The sequence below is a fragment of the Alligator sinensis genome, unplaced genomic scaffold (assembly GCF_000455745.1).
Source record: "Alligator sinensis unplaced genomic scaffold, ASM45574v1 scaffold103_2, whole genome shotgun sequence".
NCBI lineage: Eukaryota > Metazoa > Chordata > Crocodylia > Alligatoridae > Alligator > Alligator sinensis.
Window position 1 is genome coordinate 635,770 of NW_005842166.1, and position 14,982 is coordinate 650,751.

General features: G+C 45.4%; 1 protein-coding gene across 1 annotated transcript in view; it reads right to left on the bottom strand.

The window, feature by feature from the left end:
• KANK3 (KN motif and ankyrin repeat domains 3) overlaps nucleotides 1–641 on the bottom strand; it is a 57,477-nt gene extending 56,836 nt beyond the window's left edge. Inside the window, 1 exon segment of the mRNA XM_025206622.1 lies at nucleotides 503–641. The gene's annotated coding sequence lies outside the window, so the exon portion shown is untranslated.
• Between the last annotated feature and the right edge of the window lie 14,341 nt (nucleotides 642–14,982).

Here is a 14,982-nt window from a genome sequence, read left to right on the forward strand (position 1 = left end):
CAGGTGAGCCCCGTGCTGGGAGAGCCGCACACAAGCGCTGCCTCCGGCCTCAGCCGCCCCGGCAGGAGCCTCTTCCCTTGGGATCTTCTCTGCCTGCACCCCGGCGGCGCGCGTGCTCCAATAAAAGCTGGCATCGCCCTAGGAAACCCTCACCTCTTGCATAACTGCTGGCCCGTCAGGGCTACAACATCACTCTTTAAAAAAAAAAAACATTAAATGCAAATGTTCCGTGTTCCAAGCCAAATGGGCCCAAACCAATACCAAATCCGAGTCAGTCCAGAACCAGAAGTGGCCCTACTACCCGCAAACATCCTCCACCCGTGCCTGGGGCTTCAGGTGCTTCCAAATCCTTTGGCGGGCATCCTGCTTGCAGCCCGGAGGCTGGGGGTTCGGATGGCTCCAAGCTTCACTTGCCCTCAGCCTTACAGCCGCAGGGACAAGCGAGGGAGCAGCCTGCCCTTTCCATACAGTGGACATAAAGCCAAGGGTAACCATGCATTACCTATGTGGGTGCTATCCCATGCCAGCAGAGCGCTCTTCTCCAGGTGCAACTAGGAAGCCTTCGTGGTGATCACGGTATTTCCCCTGCCAGGTAAGCATAGGGCTACGCTTGATCTGAGCCGACAAGAGGCCAACCTCTTACACTACCTCAAAATATAGGGAGCCCTGCAGAGAGCAGGCCCCAGTGCTGGGCTCTGGACACTGTGTGGCACTGCACACAGACAGCCACCCCGCCGTGGCTTGCCCCACACCTATTGCCAGCAGAGCTGTGTTGATCCAGGTCTGACTTTTCCCCACCCAAACCCCATCTCTTGTGCTCACAGGCGACTGGGGGGGCACAAGCACCCCCTGGGATTGGCCCCTGACCAGTTGTGCTTATACAATTAGTCCAAGTTTGGTCCCTTCAGGAACATGGTAATTCATTCACTGGCAGATGTGTCTAATTGGGGAGGGATTGCTGAAACACCTACTAATATAGCTACATTGGTGGGCGGTGATGTAGCCCTCTGTGCAATGAAAGCTCTGCTTGTGTCAGTTTGAGCTAGAAATAACCTGTTCATGGCTCCTGGGGTCTAGCTATGCTAGGTGACAATAGGATCCCACTGCTTCTATTTCCTGCTAAAGTTCAAGCTGATCATCTTTGCTTTTAACTATTTCACGTGTCCCTTTCTTGTTCTATTCCCAGACTTTTACTCCTGAAGTGAAATGGGGTGGTTATGGTACCACAGGAACATACACATACAGGACTGCAAGCACATGTAGGTCACTGAGTTCAATCCCCCTGTCTTGCAGGTGCTGTGTTACACTGAGCAAGTCCAGCATTGAGTAGCTGGGTTTTTTGTCCCCAGCTGCTCCTGCCGGGAGGTTGTTGCAATACTTTGCCGCTCTGGGGATAAAACATCCTTTTATTTCCAGTTGAAATGGATTCGTTGTCAGTTCATAAACATCTGTTCTTGAGCCAACATTGTCCTTTAGCTTAAATCACACTTTTCCCTTCCTGGTGTTTACTACCCTTCCCAACCCATCATGTAGTTATATAGACAGCAATTACATCCTTCTTCCACCTTTGCTTTGCTAGACTAAACAAGCCAAACTCTTGTAGTCTCTTCTTGTATGAGACGCTCTTTGTTCTCCAGATTTTCTAGGACTCCTTCTCTGAACCTGTTCCAGTCTGAATTCATCTTTCTTGGTGACCAGCACTATATACAGAAGATGACTCATTAGGGCCTTCTCCATCTTTACTGTAAATACATCTTTTGTTACATCCTGTGGTTACGTTTGCCTTTTTCATACCTGTATCACTTTGATGGGTCCAATCGTCTTGCAATAAATTTACACTCCCAAATCCTTCTCTTCCTCAGTCATTTTCAGTTGTTGATGAGCACTGACCTTCTGGCAGAAATCTGTGTTGTTAGTTAAGTGCATCACTTTGCGCCCAGTACTACTGAAGTTCATCCTCTTCTGTTACTCTGGTTCTCAAGGTCAACCAGCAAGTCTTTCTCTAGGAGATCATGATCATCCTTCTTTATTGACAAAACTCCCACCTCTGAAATCAAAAAAATTCAGCAGCACATTCCTACTTTTTATGCCAAGATTTTTAATGCAAATATTAAATTAAAAGGGCCCTAAAATGAATCCTTCAGGAACTCCCTCCAGCTTGACAATCCCCACTTTCAATTTCAACTCCACCCATTGCTGTCTCTTTTTTAGCCAATCCTTTATCCACATTACAATTCTTGTACTAATCCACGTCTTGTCCAAGTAAACTAAGACTTTCTCAGTTGGCCCAATACCAAATGCTTTACTGAAGTCCAAATAGATGAGATATACTGCTTTTCTTTTGTCTAGAAAATCAATTATCATATTAAAGAAAAGCTATCAGGGTTGTCTGGCACAAAAAACCCATGTTGCCTTTTATCCCACTTTTCATCTGTCTCTGTGCTTTAATTATTTTCCTTTCAGAATTTGTTCTAAGGCTTTGCATACCATTGAGCTCAGAGGCCTGTAGTTGCCTGCCTTCCATTTTTCTCTTAAATACAGCAACTGCATTTGCTATTTTTCACACATAAGCTATTACCTCCAACTTTACGAGTTTATTAAAATGCTTGCTGTGGGACTGTGTTTTCATATGTCAGTTCTTTCAGAATTGTGGGACAGAGATTATTTGACCTGAGTGATTTTTACTGGTTGAGCTTTGCAACCTTGAAGTAATTTCCATTTCCATACCCTTATTCCCATTCTCCCACTGACCTTTGCACTCATCGAGGTTATAAACCTTATTGAAAACTGAAGAGAAGGATTCATTTAATTCTGGGGATAAATCTAGATTGTCTTTAATTTCTACCCCATTCTTATTGCATAGAACGGGGGCTGCTATGTGCTCTTTATTTAAAAGGCTGAAGAACCTATTGTTATTTTTTAATATATGTATTTTTATATATTTTATATATAATGTTATTTTTATATATATTTTATAATATACCTGTGATTTAGGAGCACTAATGTAATTCGCACTTATCAGTACTCCTGCTCCTAAGTCACTTAGAGTTCAATGCCAATGTTCATTGCCAGGATTCTGGAGCCAACACGCAGTCTCTTTATGCTTCCCATAGCCTCCAAGTATAGACGATCCTGTTCATGCCCCATGTTAGTTAGAGCACCCTTAAGACTGTCCTGATTATAGCTAAACTGCCTGTATCCTCCTAAAGTTTGGTAGTCATCTGAAAATAGCTATAGCACATACTGTAGCCACGATCCTTCTTTTGCCCTTCCCACCTCAGCATGCTCCCCTACAGTTTGGTTTTGCCCTGAGGGCCAACGTTGAGAACTTCTGTTAACTCTGCACCTCCAGCAGAACCCCATTGCACTCAGATCACATTTATGGAGCATACAGGAGTCACAGGAGATAGAGCAAGCCCAGGACAACAGACCTGTCTACAGAATTTTGAAGCTGCTCCTGTTTCTCCTCCTGCTGTGCAGAACAGATCTGGGTCATAGGAAAAGACTAGGCACAGCACATTTTTCAGTGAGAGTTATGTTTATTAGGAATTGGCAGCCTGAGCTCACTGCAGATTGCTTATGCTGTGCTGCACCTGCAGAGGTCTGTAGCCTGACAGCTCTCTGGGGCCTTGTTATCCCATGTCTTGTGCCTTGCATCCTCTCTGAAGATACCCATGCAAAGAGCCTGCAAAATGCTGCCTTTCTGATGCAGTTACATTTTACACTCACTTTTTGCAGTTATAAATGGCCACAGATAGGCTCAGAAGGGGACAGTTGGGGCCTGTGTTCTCTGTCTGGTCCAATCTTCCTATAGGAAAGCACTGTGTATGCTCAGCTGGTGGATAAATAAACCATCCCAAGCAGACTTCCCTTGCCAGCATGCCTGCTGGTCCCCTGATGAGTTGTATGAGGGATAAGCCTAAGCAGGATGTTTCCACACATGCCTGTATGTCTGCAGGCTTGGGGTGGGGGGACAGGAAGTTTGTTTCCTGGTACCCAGTATCCTCACTTGAAGCCTTCCTGTCAGGGGGTGTTAGCATCCGCAACAGAACAAAGCAAACCATCACAGTATTATTGGAAAAGCCATATAATCCCAGGTTCACCAGCAATTCCCTATGTATTACCCTCCTATGAGGCCTTGCACCACAGACCAGATCTTCGATGTTAGAATCATATGCAAAAAGTACCATGACCATTCAAAAGAGCTCCATCATAATTTCATAGACTTTTAAAAAAGCTTTTGACTTGTGGTGCAAAGCACTTTGGCCACCAATGAAGAAGCATAGCATCAGTTCCACACTGATAAGTTTTATAGATGAACTCTGCAACAATACAAGTAGTGGAGTCATGAATGACTGGTGCCTCCCAAGACTGGTGGGGCACAATTCGTGGGTGGCAGCATCGGTGGCGGGGTGGTGAGCGGCAAACGCCCGCAGAAGCCGGCGGCGGCCAAGCTCAGGTGGGACATGTGCCCCCCCCCAAGCCTCCCCTACACCTCACCTATGAGTGGAGTCCTGCTTGACAACAACACTGTGGAGTGGTTTGCAACATCAGAAGGAGTAAGCCAACGTTGTTCTCTCTCCCCATGCTTATTCAATTTATACCTGGGACAAATCATATCAGATGCCTTAAAGAACTTCCCTGGAACAATATCAGTTGGAAGATAAGAAATTAACAACCTTCACTTTGCTGATCGTATTGATCTAATAGCTGGAACTCCAAAAGAGCTTAAGGAAATAACAGAAAGGCTGCATAAGGCTACAAAGAGATATGGAATGGAAATTAGTGAGAAGAGCAAAGTAATGATAACATCAGCCAATAGCAATGATAATGCATCAGCAAAAACTGGTAATAAGAAACTAGACAAAGTAGCACACTTTAAATACCTTGGAGCAACCCTAACAAAAGATGCTACATCAGAAAAAGAAGTAAAAACAAGAATAGCAATCGCCATTGAACAACTAGCAAAACTGAAGATAATCTGGACTAGCATCAACATCATAATGAAAACGAAGCTCCACCTACTATATGCTGTTGTTATTTCAACAACTCTCTATGACTGCGAGACATATTAATAGGGTGTATCTATACTGAAGTCAGTGGGTGATTTCAGCTCATGTAGACATATTGGGGCTAACTCTAAACCAGGGGTGTTACACATATAGTAGATGGGACCGTTGCATCCAGTCTGCCAGTAGTCTGAACTGGACTACTAGAAGTGCACGTCCTTGGCTCTGAACTGCCCTATATCCACTGCTCAAATGCAGCTCTGTGCAGTTGCATGGCCCTGGCTCTTTGCCACTGCCCAGCCAGAGCTCTGCACCATCTCGTGCCCTCCAGCTCTGCACTGCCTGAATGCAGCTGCATGTAGTCAGTCGCACATGCTGCTGCCCAGTCCCAGACCCACCCTGCTGTCCCAAAGGCAGCCCCATGAATCCTGCCCAGGAGGGTTCTCTGCAATCCAGATCCAGCCCAGGGTCCAGAGTGAGTTTGGCATCCCTGCTCTAAACCACTTAGCTCAGGTTCTAATACCAACATAACCAGAGCAAGAGGGAACACAGCATGGACTACAAAACCTGGCCAAGAAACTGAGAGAATAGCTGGTTAGCTAGCCTATACTGAGCTTCCTACTACCACAACTTATGCCGACATTATACCCAGTTAGTACATGGTGACATTAGTACCCAAGCCAGCTAGTCTAAAGTTAGCTTGGGTATGTCTAGATGAGCTGCAGTCACATCTCAGGACTGCAGCAGAGATTTGCCCTAATTCTTTATGCTGGTTTGGCTGGGCCTATTGACTACTTGCTTGTACCTTCCCTTTGTAACCCTACACCATGTTATTTTGGTGTCAAATGTGGTATAACACATAGTAAACTATGGAGGATCAGTTTTTCCACTGGTGTCTCTCCATTAACAATAACACATTTACCCCAGCTGAGGATCTGGCCTTTAGCTCCAAGTGGACTGTGCCCTTACCACTCCTGGATTGCCCTGCTCACACCTGCAGGTCTTTGTCTTTGTTCTTTTTCCTCTTTTCCATCTTCCAGCTCCTGTGCTTGAGCTGAAGATAGGTTTGCTCTGAGCACTGAGATGAGCAAAGCTCAAGCTCTGCCTGGCCTCCTAATAAGTGTGGAGGTAGGGCTGGCACCTAGCATGGACCAGTGTGTTGCATCTGATCTTGTCTTCCTGAAGAGTCTGGAAGGAGAAGTGAACAAAAACTTCTCATTTACAAGTGCTGACATCTACCTATGACAGCTGCTCTGGCATTGTTGTAGCAAACAGAGGGGCTGAGAGCAAAATCAGGCTTGTTAGTACTCCAGAGGTAGTTGTGAGAAACCCATTTTCCACTCCCTCTTCAATCTGAAGGAAGATGGTCTGCTTTAATATTGTCCCATGAGCTGGGCAGAAATTCTAGCACCAGGGCCACATATGTAGGAACGTAGAGGAATAGGTTCTGGGCAAGGTAGAATGGGCCAACAAGTTATTATGCAAACCCAGGGGACCTGCTAGGTGAACAAGGTCCATGCACTGGGTGCTGTCACCAAGGACATGCTTCAGGAGCCCAAAATTCAACCCTGAAAGGCAGGAAGGCCTAAGACTCAAGGGATGTACTTGGGGAGGGGAGTCTGAGGTGGAGCTAGAACTGTACCCAACAAGGCCCCCTCTTCTAAAACTGGACCTCGTCAGGCAACGCAGACGCACACCTGGAGCGGCAGGGCTCAGTGTCAGAGCCTGTTCAGCTAGAATTTGGCGATGGGTTTCACTGTAGTGAGCCGAGGCTGTGATCATGGCTCTTGTTTTTGTGAATGACTCTTTGCTCCAGGTTGAGACCCCACTGTGAGGTGCTGGAACCAGTGGAAACTTAAAGCTTCCAGAACATGTTGTTATGCTGCCCTTTCCACATCCTTGACTCTCCTTCTCCTCCCCCAGCCCTGTTCCCCAGGTGAGAATTCCTTTTCTCTCCTGCTTATTGCTGGATGGGAGCACCAGTCAGGGGCAGCAGTAAGCAGCCACAATGAATGCTAAATGGGTGCAATGGGATTATGTTACTAACCTCCTGACTCTGAGAATCAGTCTAAACATGCATTAATGTAGCACTTAGAAGGAATATTGAGCAGATGGAGACAGTAGGACAGGTCCAGGGTGCTGGTGCCCATGCCAGACCTGGTGGGGAGCCAAGCACACTGTCTCATTTTCACTCTCCTACTCCCCAGACGTATTTCAGACACACTTTGTGCCAACAGCCCTTACTCCAGAACTTTCTCAAAGCCCCAAGGACATTTATTTGCCAATGCCCAAGCACAGCTGTCAAACTGCCCTGTGTCATTTTGTTACCTTCCCTAGAGTTTCCCATCAACGCTAATCAGTTGCAGGTGGTATTTCTTGCTGGCACAGTAGATTGAGTTCAGCCTTTTATCTCAGTCAATATTTAGATCACTTGGCAAGGCACCACATGGCACCTTACAAATGGGAAAAGCAGGAGGCGGCTTTTTTTTTTCCCCTTTGGCAGTTTCCATTTCGGCCTTATCAAGAGTTTGGAGAGAGCGTATCTGAGAAAAAAGCCACCTGCACTTTTCAGTTTCAGGGATTTACCTTGGCCAGTCTCCAGCCCCAAAGTCAGCACTGCTGTGCCTGCTACATCAGGCAGGGAGACTTCCTGCTATTGATTTGCCCTAAACGCTCTCTAATGCTTTGAGGGGAATGCTTATACTTGAAACATTGAAGGGAAACACTGCATCATAGGGGATTTAGTGCTAGCATGCTACATAATCCAAAAGGAGCAGGTGAATTAGCCCTAGAGGCAGGCATAGTTCCTACTGATACAGGTCCTGAGCCTTGGCTGTGTTACAGACACCCCCTCACCGGTTGTCCATGCACAAGCGGGACTCCATCTCTTAAGCCAGTTCCCATTATTTGACTTGCCTAAGCATTTTTGGCTGAGATTTCTCATTTGAGGCTTTCAGATGCCACCAGATGGAGACAAAAAAGGCCTCTCAGATCCTCTGAGGCATCTCCCTAGGCTGGGGCAAAGTTTTTCTGCAGAACAATTGTGAGAACTGCATTCAATTCAGTTTTAAAAGCCTCAAGCAACAGGGCTTCTGCCCTTTCCCTTGGGAGGCAATTTACCTTGTTTCATATGCCTCCCTGCCAAAATGCTTTTTTTTATGGTCACCCTGAAAGTTCCCTTTCTGAGGGTCTCCTAGTCCTGACCTGTGAGTTTCCAGGTGTCAGAGGGGCTTTTTGATTACACTTCGCATGCTGTAGCAGGTTGCTGCTTACAGTCTATTAACATACAACATTAAGTATATCTTAACCATGTAGGGTCCTTGGAGTTCATTTTGCCTGGGCCGCACGGTGAGTTAGTTTTGCACGTCAAAAAAAGATCATGGATCCTCCCAAGTCATAAGACCAGCATGGTTAAGAAACATCATTTGCTGTAGCCAGTAACACACAAGGGAATGATACAGTTAGCATCATGTTTTTGACTCCTCAGTCTGAATTAGCAGGTGCCCATTTACAGCTATGTTGACTTTTTAAAGAAAAATACATTTTAAAACTTGCAATAAAATCATGAAATTTGGCAACAGCACAAGTTTTTATTTCCTACCTTTAACCCCTACTCTAGGTTTTGTAGCCTCTCCCTGCAGAATAAAGTCTGAGTATACCTAACTAACCCTCCTGGGCAGCCTTAGGGGTCATGCTCTGGAGCTGCCTTATAGTTAGCCATGGCAGGATTTGATTTTTGTCAGTCAACGTTGATAAATGGTGATTTCACCTCACACACTCAAACTGATAAAAAAATATTTCCACTGTAAATATTCAAAATTTATAGACATGGGATGTAAGGAAAATGATGGCTGATGGAGTGTGTGATGACAGGGGGAGCAGTTTTACAGAATCGTGCTGACTGTAGCTTGGACTGCAACTCCTAGAAACCCCAGGGGACTGGGAACAAAGGAAGAAAAAGTGACAAAGCGGATGAGGGAGCTACAGGGGAGCAGAGCCGGGACTAATGGCAGTTAAACTGCGCTATAATAATAGTATACTGACATTAATAAATTGTCTGCCCCCCACGCCCCTAATTTCATGCAACCCTGAAAATGTAACTCAATAAAAATTTAAATAAATGCTTGAAAATAAACATTGATATCATCAGACAGGATTATTAAAAAATCAAAATCAAATTCTGCCAAGCCGACTTATATTCCGTGCGATATCCCTTCCTTGTTAGAATCTGATAATGGTCAGGCCTTCTGCTCCCTTCCTGTCCCTGAACTTTCCTTGTTTTTTCACAAAGGAAATTCCCTTTTGATAACATTATGGTTGTTACAAACCTGGCACAGTTAGGGGAACCCAAATCCCCATACCTGACTCACCCCGTGACCCTCGTCTGCTTGAAATTACAGCAAAGTAGATTTAGATTGGATATCAGTAATAACTTCTTTACTGTTAAAACAGTGAGGTGGTGGAACAGACTGCCCAGGGAAGTCATGGAATCGCCTTCATTGGAGGTTTTTAAGAAAAGGTTGGATAAACTTTGGTTTTGGAATGGTCTAGGCTTAGCATTTGCATGCTTGGACTCCACTCCTAGTTGTCATGAAGGCTTAGCAAGGCCCTCTTTGCTAAATGCCTTCTCCCTTTATTCACAGTTCGTGCTGCAGGCTTCTTGTGTGACTTTGGACAAGTCACTTAGCACCTCTGTGCTTCAGATCCCCATTTATACAATGGGGATAACTGCATTGTCCTTTGGCACTGGGTCGGGGGAAGCTTACCTGAGTGGTATACAGATACAAGGGTGATGAGTTCATATAAGTCCTCCTGGTTTGCTACCCCTTAGGCTGCACAGCGTAACTCAGGGCTAAGTCAATCTTTACAATGCAAAATAAGAGGCTGAATTTTCTGAGTCTTCTTGTGTACTAGTGAACTATCAGCATGCTCCCCTTGTGCCAAAGCCACTTGAGTCCCAACTGGGAAAAAAATACCCATGCCTGGCAATTCCACTCTGTTGATATGCTGGATAGAGTTTGGAGAAGACTAATTCAAGGAAGCACCTTTCAAAGCTTAGCCTGCTTAAGTTATCTATGGGTAACAGTTGACTTCATCACAATCTGTATGTACAAACATAGGGGAAAGATTCTGGATAGTAATAGGCTCTTCAGCTTGGCAAATAGCAGCATAACAAGACCCAGTGGCTGGAAGCTGAAGAGAGATGCATTCAAACCAGAAATAAAACACAGACTTTTAATAGAGGGGGAAAATTAGCCATTGGAAGAACCAACATATAGGTGTGGTGGATTCTTCATTCATAGATTCATAGATACTAGGGTGAAGGGACCTCAGCCGACCATCGAGTCCGACCCCCTGCTCCAGGCAAGAAAGAGCACATTGTTCAAGACCTTTAAGAAAAGACAGGGCATCTCTTTCTAAAAGGTCAGCTCTAGGTCAACTACCAGTTGTTGAGCCTGATGCAGGAATGAGTGGGTGGGTGAAACCACAGGGCCTGCACTAGGCAGAAAGTCAGACCAGATCCTCAAAACAGTCCCTCCTTTCCAGCCTTAAAATCTAAGAAAGCTGTATGTGAAGAACCTTTCAGCACTGCAGCATTTTCTGTTCTAGCTTCAAAATTTGTCTATGCCAAGCATTTTTGAAGGCATCAGAAAACTCCTTTTGCCTGGAGCAAGGACAGCTCCTAGCTGTGGCAGAAGCCCTACTCTTAATGGAGAGGATGACATGTTGTCCCACTTGCCCCAAAAGATAGCTGGCAGAGGATGCAGCCAGACATTACCTTACAGCAGCGATTCTCAATCAGGGTCCCATGGACCCTGAGGTGCTGTGAGATCCTTTTAAGGTTGCCACGGCGTGCCACAGCATTAGCACGGTTAGATGTGAAAACACCTACACATGATTGACAAGACATACCCAGAAACTTCAACTAGGAATCCATAGTGTCGAAAATGTTCTGACCTGCTGTGGTCCTCCTAAGTCATTTGCAGAAGAAGAATTGCTCTATTATTTTTCCATAGTAAAAAAAATGAGTAAAAGCTGAGTGCTGGCATTTTCTGAGGAGGGCTTTAAGTCCAAAGGGGCTGGGAATCACTGTTCTACGGCAAACAAGTTAATTATGCTGCTGCACTTCCTAACACCTTGTAAGCTGGGCTTTAGGCTCCCACTCTGACTAATGTATGAAGAGAAATAAGTGCACATTCTTGTGTATTGGCAAGCAAATAGCACCTACATCAAAGTGAAAAGATGACTGAATAAAAGGACTTGTGGGAACTTATCTGCTCTGGCTTTTATCTGCATTACTCACCCAAGTTGACTCTTGTTCATTCCAGCAATAAAGCTTGCTTTGCACTCAGCAGTAGGTTAAAGGTGGTTCCCATTCATGTACTGCCACACAGACAGCAAGAAATCAATCATAAATTCTTCAGTGTGGTACAACAACTTCCAGTGAGACACGGGATAGTGTCACATGAACAAAAGATCTGCAATTGAAGCCCTCCTTCAGGCCTCCTTTGGGCATTAAATCATCCTCGGTTGCAATGGCTTTAACCTAAGTCTTATTGTTGTGAGTCTTGAAAGATCCTTCTTGTTTTGTAGTTGGGAATTATTAGGCTGACTTGCTTGCTTCTGTAGGCACCAGAGTTGTGTACTCAGGTGGATGAGTATGATCTGCTAAACCAGGGCGGCCCAACTGGTGGTCTGCAAAGGGTTAAACTGTGATGCCTCTGGACTTTCACTCAGCTGCTGTGCTGCTCCCCACATAGATCTGGGTGCAATGGCAGCAAGTCTCCAGGCTCCCCTCCCTCCTCTGGCCTACCTCTGGCTCCTCCCCAGGTGCACCATGTGCCAGGTGAGATGTATGTATGTATGTATGTGTGTGTGTGTGTGTGTGTGTGTGTGTGTGTGTGGAGGTGGCATACCTGTGAGGAGTGTCAGCCCAAGGGGGTTGTGACTTGTCCTGGTGCAGCCCATGGGGTGTGTGGCGAATCCTAAAATGATAGACATATGGGGGCTCAGCTTAGGCATCTTTCTTTGCTTCTCTTTCCTTCTCCTCTCTGTTTGCTCTGTTCTGTTCAAGCTCTTCTATTGCACCCATAACCCTAGTTTCAGTCCTCCTTTGAGGTTTGGTGGCTTGTCCCTTCTCTTTAGTACCGACTGTGTTATGAACACTGGAGATGGATTCCCCAGTTAGAAGTCCTGGTGCTTCCCCTGGTATCTGAAGTTATGCACTGTCTCCTACTTGGCACCAATTTTCCTGTCTCAGACATAACTGTGCTATTCTAGCTTGCCCTTCCCCACCTCTCCTGCTATGGATATACATCATCTCAGTGGCCGTGTGGAGGTGAGGTTCTGACAACTGGTGGCATATGGCTCTTCCCATACTTTGTTCTAATTTTCATACTGTTTGTCATGGTTTGATCCTGCCCAACTGAGGAAACTCACTGACTGTCTTCTGGAGCTTGGGGCACAACTTCCACCTACGCAGAGGACGAAAATGGATGATCTCTAAGAAAGATCTTTCCATTATTAGGCTCATTCAATTTTAATCCCAAGAAAAAAACACCAGCCAAGTCCAGACAAAGTTAGAGCATCCTTCTGCTCAGTTATTTTCAAGCCTCTTTCAGCCTGGGTCTCAGAACTATGCCCTTCAGCACTATACAATGCCAGCAGCAACATTTTCTATATCTGTTCCTGGAAAGAACTGGAGAGTTATTCCCAACCATCTCATTTCAGCCTATCTATCAACCATTTATCTCAGCTATGATTTCATGTTTGACTCCCCCACACCCTGCCTTGTTGTTTTTTAGCATCTGAGAAGAGTCTTTGGGTTTGTACTATCAGCATCGCAACTCCCTTTTGACATTTCAGACAAAGATGAAAACAGTCATGTGTCTGCACACAGAGCAGCCCTTCTCCTCCATCCTAGCCAGGAGTAGCCAAGTCCCCTGTCAGCTGAAGGCCTCAATTATTGAGCTGGGAAGCTTAGTAGAGGGGTCAATAAAATGGCAATGGGAACTTCCCTGCAGAAATTTCATAGAAAAATTCATCAAAGAGTCTTTCTACGCATTTGGCTGAATACAGGGCTGCTGTTCTGGTCAGACAATCATGCTATTGAGTCCACAAGGGTAGAAGCGGGACTGACAATTCCTTATTTCCTTCTCTTACCCCTTTGCAAACTAAGTCAATAGATCTCTGGCACCCTTAACTCAGATATTTAATCTTATTGTAGTACAAATACATTAGATTTTAGACATAAGGCTTGAAATTAGATATGATGCTTTATTTTTGCAATATGCTTCTGTATTCAACATGGCTTGCTAACAGCTTCTGCATATAGGTTAAAGACAGCTTTACACATAGAGTTTCACAATCGCACCTGTTCAATGACCTACAATTACACAAAGATAAGGGGTTACTAAAGGACATTGAGTTTACCACAGCTTCCCCAACACGCATGCGCCTTCATCTATCCCATAATAAGTTGAGTCTAACTTAAAAGGTCCTGACATCCTGTGGAAACTTAGACGTAACGGTAAAATTGTGAAACTGCCAATAGTTGTAAGACACGCCACAGCTCTTTGTTTAGGTAAGCTATAAAAGACCCTCAGACAAAGACTGGGGGTCGACACCGCTTTGGGTTACTCAACCCCTCTGTCGACCGATTGTGCAACCAATAAACTTGTAATGGACTCAGCCTGAGTGTGACTCCGCTCCTTGAGGTGTTTGGGAAAGGCCTCCAGGGGCACGAAACTAGCAATTTGTGCAACATTATCATTGTGACCATGTGGACTGTTTCCTTTCGGTTTATGGATTTCAGTAGGATCACACATACATTCACAAAATAATAGCAAAGCCAAAATGTTTTCTGAATATTATATGTTTATAATAATTCCTCTGGATGTGGGAGAGAAACTAAAGAGTCCAGCGCTGTTTATCACCTTTCTTCAAAGGCTTCCATGCCCTTTTCAAGAGAAAAGGGCATCTGGCTCCACGGGTGACCTGGATGTTCTGGATTTTGTCCTGTCCACCCTAAATGTAGGCCTCTTTGCCACTGCCAGTGTGTGGAGCCATGCTAACATAACCTGCTTCACAGGGACAGAGGGGGAAGAAGCTCGTATTCACCCATGGGTTATACTGATTTATGATTTTTACTCCCTCCAGCTAACATCTGAAACAGCACATTTAAAGAAGCGAGGTAGGCAGACACCCGAAACAGCAGGCGATGACCCACAGACCTACATCCAGGGCTTTGTGCTCTAGGACAAACGCAGGCCCCATGAATCCCCATCTAGCTTGCCATTTGGCACAAGTGTATGCTACTATATCGGGTAATTTTGGAGAAACAGAACTTCTGTGTGAAACAGCATTGCCTTTGTCTGACTACAGGGCTGGGGCAGGTTGACCTCAGGCTGGCTCCTTGGGATAGCATCCTTTTTAGGAAGTGCTATTTTTGGAGCTTTTTACCATCTCTCCAGTACCTAAGGGCTTGGGTTTGCTTCTATAACACTGCCTGCTGCCACACAGATTGTCAGCAGCAGGCAATTGAACCTCAGCCCCTGACTCTAAAATCATGAGACTCTCCCATTTGAAAGCTTCTCTTAGTCAAGGCTTCAGCAGGCCCCTCAAACTTTGTAAGTGGCTCAGACATCACCAGGGTGGATCTAGGGTTTTGAAAAGGCGGGGTGGGGTACAGGCAGGGGCAGATCCACAGAGTGCAGTGCTCCAGTTGCACCCCGCTTTGATTTTTGGTCCACCCAAAGGTTAAAAATAAGTGCCTGGCAGCAGTACTAGCATTTCTATTTAGGCAGCAGGGAGGGAGGCACATGATTTCATGACTTTCATAGATTCATAGATTCATAGATGTTAGGGTCGGAAGGGACCTTAATAGATCATCGAGTCCGACCCCCTGCATAGGCAGGAAAGTGCTGGGTTTAGATGACCCCAGCTAGATGCTTATCTAACCTCCTCTTGAAGA